The sequence below is a fragment of the Papio anubis genome, chromosome 6 (assembly GCF_008728515.1).
Source record: "Papio anubis isolate 15944 chromosome 6, Panubis1.0, whole genome shotgun sequence".
Classification (NCBI taxonomy): Eukaryota; Metazoa; Chordata; class Mammalia; order Primates; family Cercopithecidae; genus Papio; species Papio anubis.
The window spans coordinates 136489482-136508713 of record NC_044981.1 but is presented as its reverse complement, the minus strand read 5'-3'; the positions used below and the strand labels follow the sequence as shown (position 1 = coordinate 136508713).

The 19232-nt window shown below is 36.0% G+C and overlaps 1 long non-coding RNA gene across 3 annotated transcripts in view; it reads right to left on the bottom strand.

The window, feature by feature from the left end:
* The window catches only part of LOC116275368, a 126440-nt gene that overhangs the window by 91870 nt on the left and 15338 nt on the right, over positions 1-19232 (bottom strand). For all 3 annotated transcript variants that reach the window (XR_004184414.1, XR_004184413.1, XR_004184412.1), the window contains exon 2: positions 7462-7542. This is a non-coding gene — a long non-coding RNA (uncharacterized LOC116275368). The remainder of the gene's footprint in view (positions 1-7461; positions 7543-19232) is intronic.

The window sequence follows — 19232 nt, the reverse complement described above, 5'->3', positions numbered from 1 at the left end:
TGTCTAACAATGATATTTATTCTTTTTGTATATGTTGTCTTAGGACCTTTACTGGCATCTGAGTCACTTCCGTTGTTGGCAGCAGTATCACCCTTATTACTAGGCAAGAGGACCTTAGCCTTGGGCCTCACATTTCTTTAGAGATGTAGTTGATGACTAGATATCCCAAATGCATGCATATAAACTTTTATTAAACTGTATGTGAGCACCTACCTTTGTTACTCATGATCCAGTGTCCAGCTCTGATAGTGCAACCAGTAACCTTAAATATCCTGAATATCCACTGTCAAGACTAACATTGTTCAAGCCCCAGGGAAGTGCTTTTCTACTTTTTTTGCTCTGTGTTCTTGAAACAAAAGCCAACATTATCTGAATGCTCACATGGAGGCTGTCACCTCAGCACCCTCTAACACCCTGCCACCAGCCAACCAACGTGCACCTTGCTGCACTGCTGCTGCTGCTGACATGTGAATAAATATGGATCCCACTGTCACTGCCCTATGAAGTGCTTTGGCTGCCACCACCCATGATAGTATTGTGACCAGTGGTCCAATAGCATCTTGGTCCTGCCAGTGCAGCAAGTTCCTAACCTTGAGGGACCAGAGCACAAAACCAGGGCTCAATACCAATCCCCTAAAGTTAGAGCACACAGTTCAGAAGTCCTGAACTGAACCTTGGCTCCCTAAAATCTTGCAGAAATGAAGCTAGTTGACTGAACCCACCTCAGCACAATTCTGGGCACGGTGGCTCACACCTGCAGTCAAAGCATTTTGGGAGTCCAAGGCAGGTGGATCACCTGAGGTCAGGGGTTTGAGACCAGCCTGACCAACATGGTGAAACCCTGTATCTACTAAAAATACAAAAACAAAAAACAACAAAAAACCCCGGGTGTGGTGGCACATGCCTGTAATTCCAGCTACTTGGGAAGCTGAGGCAGGAGAATCGCTTGAACTCGGGAGGAGGAGGTTGCAGTGAGCCAAGATCGCATCATTGCACTCCAGCCTGGGTGATGAGTGAAAATCCATCTCAAATAATAATAATAATAATAATAATAATAATAATAATAATACCTTGAAGGTCATTAAATGGGATTTAAAAATATCTAAAGGGCAGGAGCTGCAAAGAGTGAAGGCACATAAGCCCGCAAAAATGAGAAAGAACCAGCACAAGAACTCTGACAACTCAAAAAGCCAGAGTTCCTTCTTTCCTCCAAACAATTGCACCAGCTCTCCAGTAAAAGTTCTTAACTGGGCTGAGATGGCTGAAATGACAGAAATAGAATTCAGAATGTAGATAGGAACAAAGATAATTGAAACTTAGGAGAATGTTGAAACTCAATCTAAGACAGTGAAGAATCAATAAAATGATAAAGGACTGACAGAAAAAATCAGTATAGAAAAGAATGTAACTGACCTGATGGAGCTGAGAAACACACCACAAGAATTATGTAATGCAATCACAAGTATTAACAGCAGAATATACCAAGCTGAGGAAAGAATCTCAGAGCTTGAAGACTAATTTCTGAAATAAGATAGTTAACAAGAATAAAAAAAAAAAATGGAATGAAAGAAGCCTCCAAGAAGTATGGGATCACGTAAAGAGACCAAGTCAACAACTCATTTGTGTGTCTGAAAGAGATGAAGAGAATGGAAAATACATTTCAGGTTATCCATGAGAATATCCCCAACCAAGCTAGAGAGGCCAACATTCAAATTCAGGAAATGCAGAGGATTCCTGCAAAACACTTTACAAGAAGATCATCCCCAAGACACATAATCTTCAGAATCTATAAAGTTGAAATGAAGGAAGCTGCTAAAGATAAAGAATGGTTATCTACAAAGGGAAGTCAGTCAGAGTAACAGCAGACCTCAGCAGAAACTCCACAAGTCAGAAGAGATTGGGGGCCTACATTGAACAGTGATAAAATGAAAAGAAATTCCAACCAAGAATTTTATGTACAGTCAAACTAAGCTTCATAAGTGAATGAGAAATAAGATTCTTTTTAGATAAGCAAATTCTGAGGGAATTTGTTCCCACCAGAAATGCCTTATAAGAGCTCCTTAAAGAAGTACTAAATATGGAAAGAAAAGACCATTACCAGCCACTACAAAAACACACTAAAGTACAGAGACGAGTGACACTGTGACACAACCACACAAGCAAATCAGCATAATACCCAGCTATTCACTTGATGACAGGATCAAATCCATGCATATCAATACTAACCTTGAATGTAAACAGGCTAAATGCCCCCACTTGGAAGGCATAGAGTAGAAATCTGGATAAAGAAGCAAAACTCAGTGGATGCTGTCTTTAAGAGACCCATCTCACATGCAGTGACATCCATAGGCTTAAAATAAAGGGATGGAGAAAAATCTACCAAGGAAATGGAAAAAAGAAAAAAAAAATCAGGGGTTGCAATGCTAATTTCAGACAAAACATACCTTAAACCAACAAAATTCAGAAAGGACAAGGGCATTACATAATGAAGGAATCAATTACACAAGAAGATCTGACTATCCTAAATATATATGCACCCAACACAGGAGCACCCATATTCATAAAGCAAGTTCTTACAGACCTTCAGAGAGACTTAGACTCTTAGAGGGTAATACTGGGAGGCTTCAACAACCCACTGACAGTATGAGACAGGTTATCAAGGCAAAAAATTAACACAGATATTCAGGACCTGAACCCAACAAATGGACCTGATAGACATCTATAGAGCTCTCCATCCCCAAACAACAGAATATAGATTCTTCTCTTGTGCACATGAAACATACTCTGAAATTGATCACACAATCAGGCATAAAACAATCCTCAGCAAATGCAGAACTGAGATCATAGCAATCACTCTCTTGGACCACAGTGCAATAAAAATAGAATTCAAGGTGAAGAAAATAACTCAAAACCATATAATTATATCAAAATTGAACAACCTGGTCCTGAGTGACTTTTGAGTAAATAATGAAATTAAGGCAGAAATCAAGAAGTTCGTTGAAACTAATGAGAGCAAAGATACAACATACCAGAATTTCTGGGACGCAGCCAAGGCAGTGTTAAGAGGGAAATTTGTAGCACTTAAAAAAAATTTATATGGAACCAAAAAGGAGTCTGAATAGCCAAGGCCATCATAAGCAAAGATAACAAAGCAGGAGGCACCATGCTCCCCAATCAAACTATACTATGGAGCTACAGTAAACAAACATCATGGTACTATTACAAAAACAGACATATAGACCAGTGGAACAGAATAAAGAGCCCAGAAATAAGACTGCATACCTACAACCATCTGATCTTCAACAAAGCTGACAAAAACAAGCAATGGGGAAAGCATTCCCTATTCAATAAATGTGCTGGGATAACTGGTTAGCCATATGCAGAAAGTTGAAACTGGACCCCTTTGTTACACCATATACAAAAATCAAGATGGATAAAATTCTTAAATGTAAAACTTTAAAACCTCTGGAAGACAACCTAGGCAATGCCATTCTGGACACAGGACTTGGCAAAGACTTAATCATGAAGACAGCAAAGCAATCACAACCACAGCAAACACTGACAAATGGAATCTAATTAAATGAAAGATCTGCACAGCCAAAGAAACTATCAATAGAGTAAACAGACAACCTACAGAATGAGAGAAAATCTTTGCAAACTATGCATCTGACAAAGGTCTAATATCCAGAATCTATAAGGAACTTAAATTTACAAGAAAAAACAACTCCATTAAAAAGTGGAGAGAGGACATCAACAGACACTTTTCAAAGGAATGCACACATTTGGTGGAGAAGCATATGAAAAAAAGCTCAATGTGAATGATTATTGGAGAAAAGTAAATCAAAACCACCATGAGATACCATCTGATACCAGTGAGAATGGCTATTATAAAAAATTAAAAAATAGGTGCTGGCAAGGTTGCAAAGAGGGAATGCTTATACACTCTTGGTGGGAGTGTAAATTAGTTTAGCCATTGTGGAAAGGAGTGTGACAATTCCTCAAAGAACTAAAAACAGAACTACCATTCAACCCAGCACTCCTATTACTGGGTATATACCCAAAGAAATATAAATTGTTCTATCATGAACACATGTGCACAGATATGTTAATCAGAGTGCTATTCACAATAGCAAAGACATGAAATTAACCTAAATGCCCATTAATAGAAGACTGGATAAGGAAAATGTGGTGCATATGCCATGGAATACTATGCAGCCATAAAAAAGAACAAACTCATGTCCTTTGAGACATACTGTTACTTTGATTAATGCAACAAAGAATAAATGAGTAAATATATTACTTAAACTTTACTAAAGAAGACAAAATATTGCTTATTCATTGGTATGGTTAGGCTTTGTGTCCCCACCCAAATCTCATCTTTAATTGTAATCCCCATAATCCCCGTATGTCAAGGGAGAGATCAAGTGGAGGTAATTGAATCATGGGGGCCATTTTGCCTATGCTGTTCTCCTGAAAGTGAGTTCTCATGAGATCTGACAGTTTGATAAGGGGCTCTTCCCCATTTGCTTGGCACTTTTCCTTCCTGCTGCCTATTGAAGAAGGTGCCTTGCTTCCCCTTCGCTTTCTGCCATTATTGTAAGACTGAGGTTTCCCCAGTCTTGCTGAACTATGAGTCAGCTAAACCTCTTTTCTTTATAAATTACTGAGTCTTGAGCAGTTCTTTATAGCAATATGAAAACAGATGAATCCATTCATATTGAAAAGAAGGAGGAGAAGAGATTAGTTCAATAGGTAAGCTAAAATTTCAGATAACTAGAATTCAGTTGATAATGCCTAAAATTCATAAACCAAGAGAGTATAAATGTATTATTTTGAAATATAGAATATTACAAAAGGTATAAAAGGAATTATCCTTGGGAGTGAGTTTCAAGATTAGCAGGAGTTATTTTAAACCATTCTGTACAATTTTATCTTTTTAGATATGCAGAGGATCAACATTAAGTCCAATTAATATCCACTTGGCCTTCTGTCATTTAAGAGTAAGAGCTCAAATCTAATCCATATGGTCAGCTAGGAAACAAAGGCTACTTTCTTTCCCACTTGTAACATCTACCTCAGTCAGACTATTTACTGTCTTTCAGTTATAACACAAACTCCCCATGTATATAAATGAAGGGAGAATATCTCTGTGAGGGAAATGTCAATCTGCTGCCGTGTTCCATCCTCTCACCAAACTAGCAGTGACTGATCTATAACTCACATAGTAAAGTGCACTATTAAACATGCCCAGTACTATTTGACTATATCAGGCTCCTTGCTTGGAACTTAATGGTCATCAGTTCCATTAGTCAACTTTATTGCTCTTTGGATTATGTACACTGTGCCTTCTGCCATTTTAATGGGTTTGTGTTTCACAGGTTGGCACCGATTAGGGTTTACGTCTTTAAAGAGATGAAATAGTTGTGCAGTGTGCACTAGAGAAACAGTCTCCAAACTGACCAGCTTCTTTTGTTTTCAGATTTTTTTTTTTTTTTGTATATTCAACAACCTTTTTTATTCCCCCTCCACTGCTCTACCAGTTAGCTTTTTCCAGGTAGGCACTAGGGGCACAAAGATGAATAAGACGTGGACTTGATACTAGAAGAACACATAGTCTAATTATAGTAAATATATTTTACCTTGATAAGTACTATAATTGGAATAAAGTAGCATGGGAGTGCCAAGGTAGGAAAAAATATAATTAAAAATTACATTCTGTGCTCTATTAAAGTAGACTTTGTAATTTAGTCCATGTAATACCATTAAACATCACTAATTTAAAAATAATTTACTACAAATAAATTGGTTATTTTTAAATGACTAAGTGATTTATTTAGAGAAACTAAGAGTTAACCAACAAGTGAAGTAATAAATCTAGAGTATAAATCCTTAATTTTGATTATAAATTAACTAAATTAATTAAGGGATTTTCTAGTTTTTCTTTTCATAAATTCCAAGCCTTTCTGCTTTTCACTGAGAAGTTGTCCTAATTCATCTTTACCTTTATTGTTATTATTATGATCTTTTTTTGGATATGAAATCTACATATCTACAGAGCAGACCACATACTAGCTACTCTCAAAAATAAATCACAATGAAAAGTGTAAACTCTGAAGTAAGAAAGAGTGGTTAGAAGTATTCAATAAGTATAAATGTGGTGTTTCATATACAGTGTACCTTGATTTGGGAAATTATATCCCAATTTTACAGAGGAAAGTTGCCATTTTTTTAAACTGTGGTTTTCTAAAAAGCCATAGTAACATTTTTGCCATCCTCTCTGTAATATGCCTTTCACGTGCAATTAGTATACTTACCGTTTCCTGAATTGGCTTCTGAAGACAGAAAGGAAACACTATTCCTACCTTAAAATTTTAAGCCTAACTGCAATATTGTATGGGCAGATGCAAAGAAGACATGAATCAGTCGATATAATTAATTTGTTTCAGCAAGGGGTTAGGTGTCTTCCTAAATCAGTAACTAAGAGTTTCTACCTCTTGTTAGGTTTACATAAACCACTTTGAGGTTACCAATTATTAACAGGTACCCTTGTCAAAATGCCTAAATTGTTTCCAAATCAGAGGATAGACTTGATCAAGAATGATAGTTTATATATAGGCTGGAAAAACTGCCCATGTCCACTTTCCAAAGTGCCAACTGCATGTATTTTTCCCTTACTACTCTGATGGAATCCTGAATTCTAGACCTTATGAAACATACTAGCCAGAGCCCGACTGACTTTTAGTAAACATAATTGAGTGTAAATAATATTTATGGCCTTGTAGACTATTTGGTTGAATCCACCTCAAAAGATATCTTCATTCTGCTTATACAATGTTTCACCATCTACAGTAGCACAAAAGGACACTTAGACCAAGCCAAAAGGAAAGACAAAAGTGTAATTCACCAAGGAAAAAAATGTATAATGGAAGGTGACTAAACTGAGACTTTATACAACTGTTTATTTGTCATAAAACCATCTATGAGCTAAGATATAAGCACAAACATTAAGTGAATGACAGTTGTTTTATTGTGTTTTCAACATTTTTAGTTGTATCTTAAAAAATACCAGATGCTATTCATATGATGCCAAACATATGGCTTTTGGCCGTGCTCTTGTAATCTGTAGTAGATTGCTATAATGTACAAGTCAGGGGGAAAAAGGCGATTTACAGATAGCACCAGCCTGAGTGCCTCACAGCTGGATCTAATTTTACTGAATTGATGATCTCTTCCCTCCAGCACCTTCTATTTTATCAAATGCCACATATTGTTTTTTGAAGTGGTTCTTGTTGTCATAGTGAATACCACAGATATATAACACACAGGACATTTGGTTGTCAGTTTTCTGACTAAGGTCAGGACCTACTGTTCATGTTTGGGTGGAGGACGTATTTATAGGACTGCCCAAGGAAACTAATGAGTTTCAGCTGTCTGAGAGATAATGCATGAGACATTGCTTACTTGGTTGATGTACTTGGAGGTCGTTATAGTCATTTGGGCTTTAGGTGTGTCTTTGTATCAGTTGCTAAGCTGACATTTCACCTGGAAAGATGAAAGGGTAAGAAAGAGAATGAATACATGCTAATAATTATTTTATTGCATTGTGATTGCCTATTTACTTTTCTGGCACTCCTACTAGATTTTAAGCTTCTTGAAGATTGAACACTTCTTGTTTAACATCGAATAGTGTATATGTAGCTCTTGGGCTGGTACATAATAGGGACTGAAATATTTGTTGAATGACTAGATGAAAAAGCAAGCATTCAAAGGGTTTCCATAGATTTGATGATTATGGAGGAAGAGGATGAGTAATCAATGAAAAAAATTGTAGATCTCATTCTGTTTCCTAATTTTTCCCCAAGACCTAATTTTTAAAGATCCATCTATGTTGTTCTTTGACACAATCTGTTTTTTTTCTAACTGTAACATAATACTCTTGTATGCATTTGCTACATTTTACCTATCACTTTCTAACTGATAGACACCAAGAAAGCTTCCAACTCATTTCCAACACAGGGTAATTTCTAACTATCTCTACTGCTGCCATGACACAGATGTGGGACCACATAGGAGACATTTGCTATCTACAGTTGCAGATGAGTTGGTCACATTTTTAAATTTTACTATAAGAATACTTTGTTTTTTTGTTAATAGGGAACATTTCCAAAGGTTTCTACCTCAGGCTTCCTTTAGGAAACTAGGCACTGATTTCTCCCAAACATTTCTTGGGATTCTTTTGTTCAAAACTGCCTTCTCTAGTTATGTCCCTAGAGAAAAGAATCCTTTTCTTTTCCCTTTCTGCAACACCATCTCATCCAGCCTGTGAAAAATAATTTACATTGTCAGGGCAATCAAGACACACACACACACACACACACACACACACACACACACACGTCCAGTTGTATTCACGGCTTTACTCTTTGAGTTCCATGATACTCAGCTCTAGCAAATCAAAACCCTTGTTATCCGTGACCTTTGCTCTGTGTGTGTGTGTGTGTGTGTGTGTGTGTGTTTGTGCCTTCCTCATGGGGTGAAAACCAGGAATTATGTAAAATCCAGTTAAGATCTCTAAATTTTATTCCCACTATATATACATTATCTAATTCAGTGTACATGAATATTTATAGATTTGGAAGGTGAAACTCAGCTTAAATAATGTGCCGAAGGTTTCATAGTTACTGGAAAGGGACTTTCAAATAAAAGTTTGACCCCAAATGCCCAAATTCATTTCACTCTGGTACAACAATGGCCTGCAAGTAAGATGCTGCTGCCACAAATGCAAGTTATGATATATGTGTGCATTATAATGACACATACTAGTCTTTGTAGCCACATTTTCTCAGAGGTGATTCATTTTTTAGAATTCATAGGAAAGGACAACATATTTTTGCAAAAGCCAGAAAGAATGCTGGATTTCAATCTTGATTCATCACTCTTCTTCACAGTCTATAGTTAACCAATCATCAAATTCTAAATGTATTTCAAATCCATTACTTTTTTTCCATCTCTAATGCAACCTGCCTAAAACCATACCAATATCATCTTTCCTGGACTACTGCAATAGCTTGCTAACTGATCTCCCCATATCTGTTTTTGCCTTCTTATGATCCATTATCCACATTGCAACTAGAGTGTTCTTTTCTAAAATTTTGTTATTTTGAATTTTCGTGGGTATATAGTACGTGTATATATGTATGGAGCACAAAAGATATTTTGATACAGGCATCCAATACACAATAATCACACAAAGATAAATGGGATATCCATCCCCTTAAGCATTTATCTGTTGTGTTACAAACTAATTACACTCTTTTAGTTATTTTAAAATGTACAATTATGTTATTATTGACTATAGTTACCCAATTGTGCTATGAAATACTAGGTTTTATTCATTCTTTGTAACTTTCTTTGTGTGCCCGTTAATCAGCCCCACTTCCCCTACAAGTCCTACCCCATGCACTACCCTTCCCGACCTCTGTTAACCATACTTCCAACCATCTCCATGAGGTCACTTGTTTAAATTTTTAGCTCCCACAAATAAGTGACAACAGGTGATGTGATGTTTGTCTTTCTTTGCCTGGCTTATTTCACTTAACATAATAACCTCCAGTGCAATTTATGTTGTCATAAATTACATAATATTATTTTTTATGGCTGAAAAATACTCCATTGTGTATATGTACCTCATTTTCTTTATCCATTCATCTTTTTTTTTTTTTTTTTTACTTTTAAAAAATAGTTTATTACCTAAGGCATGCAAGGCTTAAAACCTAGATGACAGGTTGATAGTTGCAGCAAACCACCATGGCACATGTATACCTATGTAACAAACCTGCACATATATCCCAGAACTCAAAGTAAAATAAAAACAAATTTATTTATTTATTTATTTATTTATTATTATTATTATACTTTAAGTTCTAGGGTACATGTGCATAACGTGCAGGTTTGTTACATATGTATACCTGTGCCATGCTGCTGTGCTGCACGCATCAACTCGTCAGCACCCATCAACTCGTCATTTACATCAGGTATAACTCCCAATGCAATCCCTCCATTCATCTTTTGATGGACACTTAGGTTGCTTCCAAATCTTGGCTGTTGTAAATAGAGCTGCATTTAACATGGGAGTAAAGATACCTCTTCAATATACTGATTTCCTTTCTTTGGGGTATATACCTAGCAGGAGAATTGCTGGATAATATTATAGCTGTATTGCTACTTTGTGGAAACCTCCAAACTGTTCTCCACAGAGGTTGTACTAACATACATTCCCACCAACAGTGTACAAGCATTCCCTTTTCTCCATATCCTTGCTAGCATTTGTTATTGCCTGTGTTTTGGATATAAGCCATTTTAATTGACGTGAGATTATATCCCTTTGTAGTTTTCAAATGTATTTCTCTGATGATCAGTGATGTTGAGAACCTTTTCATATACCTGTTGGCCATTTGTATGTCTTTTGAAAATATCTTTTCAGATCTTTCTCTCATTTTCTAGTCAGATTATTAGATTTTTTTCCTATGAATTGTTTGAGCTCCTTATACATTCTGCTTATTAATGCCTTTTCAGATAGGTGGTTGACAAAGATTTTCTCCCATTCTGTGGGTTGTCTTTTTGACTTCATTGATTGTTTCCTTTGCTATGCAGAAGCTTTTTAACGTGTTGTGATCACATTTGTCCATTTCTGCTTGTGGCATATTACTCAAAAGCCTTTGCCCATTCCAATTACCTGGAGAGTTTTTCCATGTTTTCTTTTAGTGCTTTCATAGTTTGAAGTCTTAGATGTAAATCTTTAATATATTTTAATTTGATTTTTGTTATATGGTGAGAAATAGGAGGCTAGTTTCATTCTTCTGCATAGGGATATCTAGTTTTCCCACCACCACTTATTGAAGAAACTGTCCTTTCCCTGGTGTATATTTTTGACACCTTTGTAAAAAATGAGTTCACTGTAGATGTATGGATTTATTTCTGGGTTCTCTGTTTTGTTCCACTGGCCCATATGTCTGTTTTTATGCCAGTGCCATGCTGTTTTGGGTACTATAGCTCTGTAGCATTATTTGAAATCGGGTAATGTGATTCCTCCAGTTGTGTTCTTTTTGCTTAGAATAGCTTTGACTATTCTAGGTCTTTTCTGATCCCATATAAATTTTAGGACAATTTTTTCTAATTCTGTGAAGAATGTCATTGGTATTTTGTTAGGGATTGCATTGAATCTGTAGATTGCTTTGGGAAATATGGAAATTTTAATGATATTGATTCTTCCAATCCCCTGGACATGAAATATCTTTCCATTTTTTGTTTCTTCTTCAATTTCTTTCATCAATGTTTTGTAGATTTTATTGTAGAAACCTTTCACTTCTTTGGTTAAATTATTGGTATTTAATTTTATTTGTGTCTATTATAAAAAAGATTACTTTCTTGATTTCTTTTTCAAATTGTTTGCAGTTGGCATATAAAAATACCACTGATTTTTGAATGTTGATTTGGTATCCTGCGTATTTACTGAATATGTTTATAAGTTCTAGTAGTCATTTGGTGGAGTGAGGCTTTTCCAAATATAGGATCCTATCATCTGCAAAGAACGATAATTTGACTCCTTCCTCTTCAATTTGGATGCCCTTTATTTTTTCTCTTGTCTAATTGCTCTAGCTAGGACTTCTGGTACTATGTTGAATAACAGTGGTGAAACTGGGCATCCTTATTGTTTTCCAGATCCATGATGAAAGACTTTCAGTTTTCTCCCATTCAGTATGATACTAGCTGTGAGTCTGGCATATATAGCTTTTATTATGTTGAGGTAGGTTACTTCTGTACCCAATTTTTTGAGGATTTCATTCGTGAAAAGATGTTGAATTTTATCAAATGCTTTTTCAGCATCAATTGAAATGATCATACGGTTTTAGTCCTTCATTTTGTTAGAAAGATGTATCACATTGATTTGCATATGTTGAACTATCCTTGCATCTCTGGGATAAATCTCACTTGGTCATGGATCTTTTTCGTGTGTTGTTGAATTCTGTTTGCTAGTACTTTGCTGAGGATTTTTGCATTGATATTCGTCAGGGATATTAGCCTCTAGTATTCTTTTTCTCATGTGTCTTGGTCTGGCTGTGACATCTGGGTAACACTGGTCTCATGGAATGAGTTTGAAAGTATTTTTCTCTTTCTCTATTTTTCAGAATAGTTTGAGTAGGTTTGATATTAGTACTTCTTTAACTGTTTGGAAAAATTCAGGAGTTAAGCCATTGGGTCCTGGGTTTTTATTTGCTGGGAGACTTTTTATTACAGATTCAATCTTATTATTTGCTGTTGGTCTGCTCAGGCTTTGGATTTCTTCATGGTTCAATCTTAGTAGGTTGTATGTGTCTAGGAATGTATCCATTTCTTTTAGATTTTACAATGTATTGGTATATTGTTGCTTATAGTAGCTACTAATGATCTTTTGAATTTCTGCACTATCGGAAGTAATGTCTCCTTTTTCATCTCTGATTTTATTTATTTGGACCTTCTCATTTTTTTAGTCTTGCTATAGATTTGTCAATTTCGTTTGTTTTCAAAAAATCAACTTTTCATTTCATTGATTGTTTGCATTTTTTGTTTCAATTTTCTTTAATTTTGCTCTGATATTGGTTATTTATTTTCTTCTGCTGATTTTGAATTTGGTTGGCTTTTGCTTTTCTAGTTCTTTAAGATGCACTGTTAGGTTATTTATTTAGTTTTTCTTCTTTTTTGATGTAGGCCCTTATAGCTATAAACCCCTTCCTCAGTAATGTTTAGTTGTATCCCATAAGTTTTGGTATGTTGTGGTTCCATTGTGTTTTATTTCAAGAAATTTTTCTATTTCTTTCTTAATTTCTTCATGACTGACTTGTTTTCAGGAGCATATTGTTTAATTACCATTTGTTTGTGTTGTTTTCAAAATTTCTCTTATTAATTTGTAGTTTTATTCCATTGTGGACAGAGAAGATGCTTGATATTATTTCAGGTTTTTGGAATTTTTCATGACTTGTTTTGTGACCTAATATAGTCTGTCCTTGACGGTGATTTACCTGTATAAATTATATAAGGAGATACATATATATGTTATATATGGATATATATTTATATATAAATTATATATGCAGATATATATTAGTATATGTGCATCATATATTTATATTTGCTATATCTTATTGCTACATTGACTCCTTTATCATTATATAATGACATTCTTTGTCTCTTTGTATACTTTTCATCTTGAAATCCATTTTGTCTGCTATACATACAACTACTCCTGCTCTTTTTTCGTTTCCATTGGCATGGGATATCTTTTTGCATCTCTTCATTTTCAGTCTATATGTGTATTTATAGGTGAAGTATGTTTCTTGTAGGCAACAGATCATTAGGTATTTTTAATCCATTCAGCCACTCTGTGTCTTTTGATTGAAGAGTTTGGTCCATTTACATTTAAGGCAATTATTGATAAGTAAGGACTTACTATGAGCATTTTGTTATTTGCTCTCTGGATGTTTTGTGATCTTCTTTTCCTTCTTCTATTTTTTTCTATCTTCCTTTTAGTGAAGGTGATTTTTTTCTAGTGGTATGTTTTAATTTCTTGCTTTTTATTTTTTGTCTATCCGTTGTATGTTTTTAGGTTTGAGATTACCATAAGATTTGCAAATAAAATCTTATAACCTATTATTTCAAACTGATGACTAGTTTACACTGATTGCATAAACAAACAAACAATTAACTGGCAAAAAGAAACCAAAATACTCTATAACTTTGCCTGCTTTTTAACTCTTCGTTGTATCTATATCTTATTGTACTATTATGTCTTGAAACATTGTAGTTATTTTTGATAGTTTAGTCTTTTCATTTTTCTACTTAAAATATGAGTAGTTTACACAACACAATTATAGTGTTATAATAATATTCCGTGTTTTTCTGTGTACTTCCTATTATCAGTGAGTTTTGTACCTTCACATAATTTCTTATTGATTATTAACACCCCTTTCCTTCAGATTGGAGAACTTCCTTTAGCATTTCTTGTCAGACAAGTCTGGTGTTGATGAAATCCCTCAGATTTTGTTTGTCTGGGAAAGTCTTTATTTCTCCTTCATCTTTGAAGGATTTTTATTTTTTCTTTTAAACCAGATACACTATTCTACACTAAACGTGGTATTATTTTTTTTTTTATTCAATACTTTACATATGTCGTGCCACTCTCTCCTAGCCTGTAAGGTTTGTGCTGAAATGTCTGCTGCCAGATGTATTGGAGCTCCATTGTATGTTATTTGCTTCTTTCTCTTGCTGCTTTTATCCTTGACCTTTGTGAGTTTGATTATTAAATGCTTGAGGTAATCTTCTTTGGGTTAAATCATTTTGGTATTCTATAACCTTTTTGTAGTGGGATGCTGATATCTTTCTCTAGATTTGGGAAGTCCTCTTTTATTATCCCTTTGAATAAACTTTCTACTCCCCCTTCTACTGTTTAAGGGAAATAACTCTTAGATTTGCCATTTTGAGGCTATTTTCTAGAAGTATGCATGCTTCATTGTTTTTTGTTCTTTTGTCTCTTGTCTCTTCTAACCATGTATTTTTGAATAACCTGTCTTTAAGCTCACTAAATTTTTTCTCCTGCTTTGTCAATTCTGCTATTGAGAGACTGATACATTCTTCAGTATGCCAGTTGCATTTTTCAGTTCCAGAATTTCTGCTTGAGTCTCTTTAATATTTCAAACTTTTTGTTAAATTTATCTCATAGAACTCAGAATCCCTTCTATTTGTTATCTTAAATTTCTTTGAGTTTCCTCAACACAAGTATTTTGAATTCTCTGTCTGAAAGATCACATATCTTGTCTCTCCAAGATTGGTCTTTGGTGCCTTATTTAGTTTGTTTGATGAGGTAAAGTTTTCCTGGATGGTCTTGAGGCTTGCAGATGTTTTTTTATATCTGTACATTGTGAAGAGTTAGGTGTTTATTGTAGTCTTCACAGTTTTATCTTGTCTCTACTTGTCTTTCTTTGGAAGACTTTCCAGGTATTCAGAGGGACTTGGGTGTTGTGATCTATGCTGTATCTGCATCAGGAGGTACTGCTAGCCCAGTAACACTGTTGTTCTTGCAGACTTATAGAGGTAACGCCTTGGTGGCCTTGGATAAGATCTGTAAGAATTCTCCGGCTTATCCGGCAAAGACTCTTGTTCTCTTCCCTTACTTTCTCCAAAACAAATGGAGTCCCTCCCTCTGTGCTGGGCCACGTGGAGCTGGGGGTGAGGTAACATAAGCTCCCTGTGGCCACCACCGCTGGGACTGTGATAGGTCAGACCTGAAACCAGCACAGAACTGAGTCTCACCCAAGGCCCAGTGTAACCACTAACTGGCTACTGCTTTTGCTCACTCAAGAATCTAGGGCTCTACAATCATGAGGTGGTGAAGCTAGTTAGATTTGTGTCCTTCCTTTCAGGGCAGTGAGCTCCCCTAGACCCTGAATGTGTCCAGAGATGCTGTCAGGAGCCAAGGACTAAAGGCAGAAGCTTTAGAAATCTAGATGGTGCTCTAAGCTACTGTGACTAAGCTGATACTCAAGCCACAAGACAAAATCCTTCCCACTCTTCCCACCCCCCGTACCACCCTGCTTGGAGATGAGCCACTCTCCATCACCACCACCTCCTCAGGCCCACAGGGAGCACTGCCTGTCTACTGCCAATGTTTACTCAAGGGTTAAGTACTCTTCAGTCAGCTTGTGTTAAATGCTGCTAGTGCTGAAACAAGGTAGGGAGCTTCCCTCTGTCCCAGAGAAGGTTCAGAAATGTCATCCAAGAGCCAAGGCCTGGAATCAAGGACTCTAAGAGCTTGCTTGGTGCTCTATCACACCGACCAAGATGGTACCTAAGGTGCAAGACTAAGTTACCTTTACTTTTCTCTCTGCTTTTCTCAAGCAGAAGGAGTCTCTCACCATATCCGGCATAGCTGAGAATGTGCTGGATCTCATCTGAAGCCAACATATCTGAGAGTTCCACCCAAGACCAAAGACATGCTTCCTGGGTGTTACTGCTGGTTATTCAAAGCCCAAGGGCTCTTCAGTTAGCAGATGATGAGGCCTTCCAGGACTGGGTTCTTCCCTTCAATGCAGCAGGTTTCCTTCTGGCCCAGGGTATGTCTAGAAATGTTGGTTTGGATCTAGGGCCTATAATGGGGTCCTCATGAATCTGTCTTGTCCCCTATTATATTGTGGCTGAGCTAGTATCTAAGATGTAAGACAAAGTTCTTTTTACTCTTTCCTGTTCTCTCCTCAAGCAGAAAGAGGGAGTCACTTTTGTTTCTGCAAGATGCACTACCTGGGGTTGGGGTATTGGTGGTGCAAGTACTTCCTTAGTTACCTTATCTGGTGTTCACTTGGTGTCTCCAAGTCCACTTGACTCCAAGCCCAGCACAGCACTAGGACTTGCCCAGGCAATGCAGTTCTTGTGGCCTAGACTGCCTTTCAAGTTTATTTAGGAATCCAGAGTGCTTTAGCCCATGGTGGCAAGGCTTGCTGAAACTCAAGTTTTAACCCCAAGGATGGACAATTCTCCTCTCCCTAGGGCTAGCCTAAATGCTCCCTCCATGGGTAGGCATTGACTGAGTTTAGCCTGATTTTGCTTTCTGCTGTGACAGGGAAGCACTGAACTCAGTGCACTGGCTCACAGGACTCTGTGTTCTTCCTCCTCTAAGCACTCAGATTCTCTTTCCACACCATGTGGCTGGTGCCAGGGAATCAGGGAGAGTGGCTTCGGTGATTCAAAACTGTCTTTCCTACCCTCTTCAGTGCTTCTTTCAGTAATATAAAATTATTACAAAACCAGGTATTATGATTGCTCATCTTGTTTTTGATTCTTATGAAGGTGATTTTGTGTGTGTGTGTGTGTGTGTGTGTGTGTAGATGGTTATCAAATTTAGCATTCCTGTGGGAGATAATGGACAATCAGTGGAGGCCTCTATTCAGCCACCTTACTCTGCCCCTAGATTGTTCTTATACAAATACACACATGCTTATATCATTCTGATGTTTAAAACCCTTTAAGGTTCCCCATTGTTCATGACCTGTTCCCTCTTACATTATCAAACTTACTTATCTCATTACTTTCATTCTAACTCTAAACTTGAGCTACATTGTTCTTGTTTCAATTCCTCAACCTTGCCATGCTTTCTCTTGACTCAGAGACTTTTCACATCCTATTCCATTTACCTGTGCTGCTCTTAACCCTCTTTTATCTCTGTAGATAAAAGATGTATACCTTCTGCAGAGCTGATTTCGTATATTACTTTTTAAAGACCTTTTTTGTTGATTCATCAAACTAGGTTTGATTTCTTACAAGCCTGCTTGGTCTCCTACACCTTGTGTGTGTATCTGTGCATTCTAGTTTCTCTCAGACAGTCCTGATTTACTCCTATTGTGCAGACATAACTACCAATAGCACCTCTTTTTGATCTTAAAAATGTTGAGGTTTGGATTTCAAATTATGGTTTCCCTACTTGTATATAACCTTTATTGTGCATACACGATTGCAGTTAAACACTTACTTATATAATTAAATTTTAATTGTCTATCCCATTTCAATTTAGGCTTCATAGGAAAGACCTGTGTCTGTTTTGTTCACTGAAGCATCTTGATCCTTAGCATCATGCCTAGTGCTTTGCAAGTGCCAAATAAATATGTGTGAAACCTATTAATAAACAAAATATGCCCTGAATTAAATACAGTTCTCCCTTGGTATCCATTAGGAATTAGTTCCAGGACTGAACTCCCAACATACACCAAAATATAAGGATACACAAGTTCCTTATATAAGATTACATAGTATTTGCATGTAACCTATATACATCCTCTGATATGCCTTAAATCATCTCCTATAAAATTACTTATACTATCTAATACAATGTAAATTCTACATGAATAGTTATACTGTGTTGGTTTTCAGTTCTATTACTTTTATTATTTAAATTATTTTATAAGTGTATTTTTTATTTCATCTTTCATTTTAGGTTCAGGGGATACATGTGCAGATTTGTTACATGGGTATATTGTGTCACACTGAGGTTTGGGGTAGGAATAATACCATAACCGAGATATTAAGCGTAGTACCCAATATATAGTTTATCAACCTTTGCCCTCCTTTTCCTCTAACATCTAGTATCCCCCAATGTCTATTGTCCCCATCTCTATGTCCATGTGTAGTCAGTGGTTAGCTCCCACTTATAAGTGACAACATGCAGTATTTAATTTTCCATTCCTGTGTTAATTTTCTTAGGATAATGGCCTCCAGCTGCATCCATGTTGTTCCAAAGAACATGATTTCATTTATTTTTATGGCTGTGCAATATTCCATTGTGTATTTGTACCATATTTTCTTTATCCAATTAACTGCTGATGGGCATCTAGGTTGATTCCATGTCTTTGCTATTGTGAATAATGCTGTGTTGAAGATATGAATGCATATGTCTTTTTGGAAGAACAATTTATTTTTCCTTTGTGTATATACCTAGTAATGGGATTGCTGGGTCAAATGGTTGTTCTGTTTTAAGTTCTTTGAGAAATCTTCAAACTTCTTTCCATAGTGGCTGAACAATTTACATTCTCATCAACAGGGTATATTATTTTGGTTGAATTCATGGATGGGGACCAGGGTATATGGAGGGCCAGCTATATCAAATGACAAATGAGAAACAGCAGTTGAAGGAGACTGTGCTGGCACAAGGGCAGAGTGGATGGTATGTAGTATTTCACCAGGTATTGACAGAATAATTACAAGTTTTAACTTTGGCTTTAAATAGAAAATCTATTTTAAGAAGTTGATCTTCGTGCTTATTATTATGGCCATTTTACATCTGTTTTTCTTTTTTATTACTTTAAATATATACAATTTTTATTTGTCATTTATATCTTAATAAACCTTTTAAAAACTATTACAATGGTGCTTTTATGAGTTTCTCTTTTGATTTTTTAGTGTTGAGTATATAATAGAGATTCAATGTATGTAAAGTTCTTAAATTTCAGTGAACAGTTCAATGAATTTTGACCTACGTAATCATCAACCTGATCATAAGTTAGAATATTTCAGTCACCTCCAAAGTTTCTTGGTGCCCTTTCTAGTAAATATCCCTTAGTACTCTTTTCTGATTTTTATTACCATAGGTTAATTTTGCCTATTCTTAAAATTTATAAAAACAGAATCATAAAGTATTACTATTTTATCTAGTT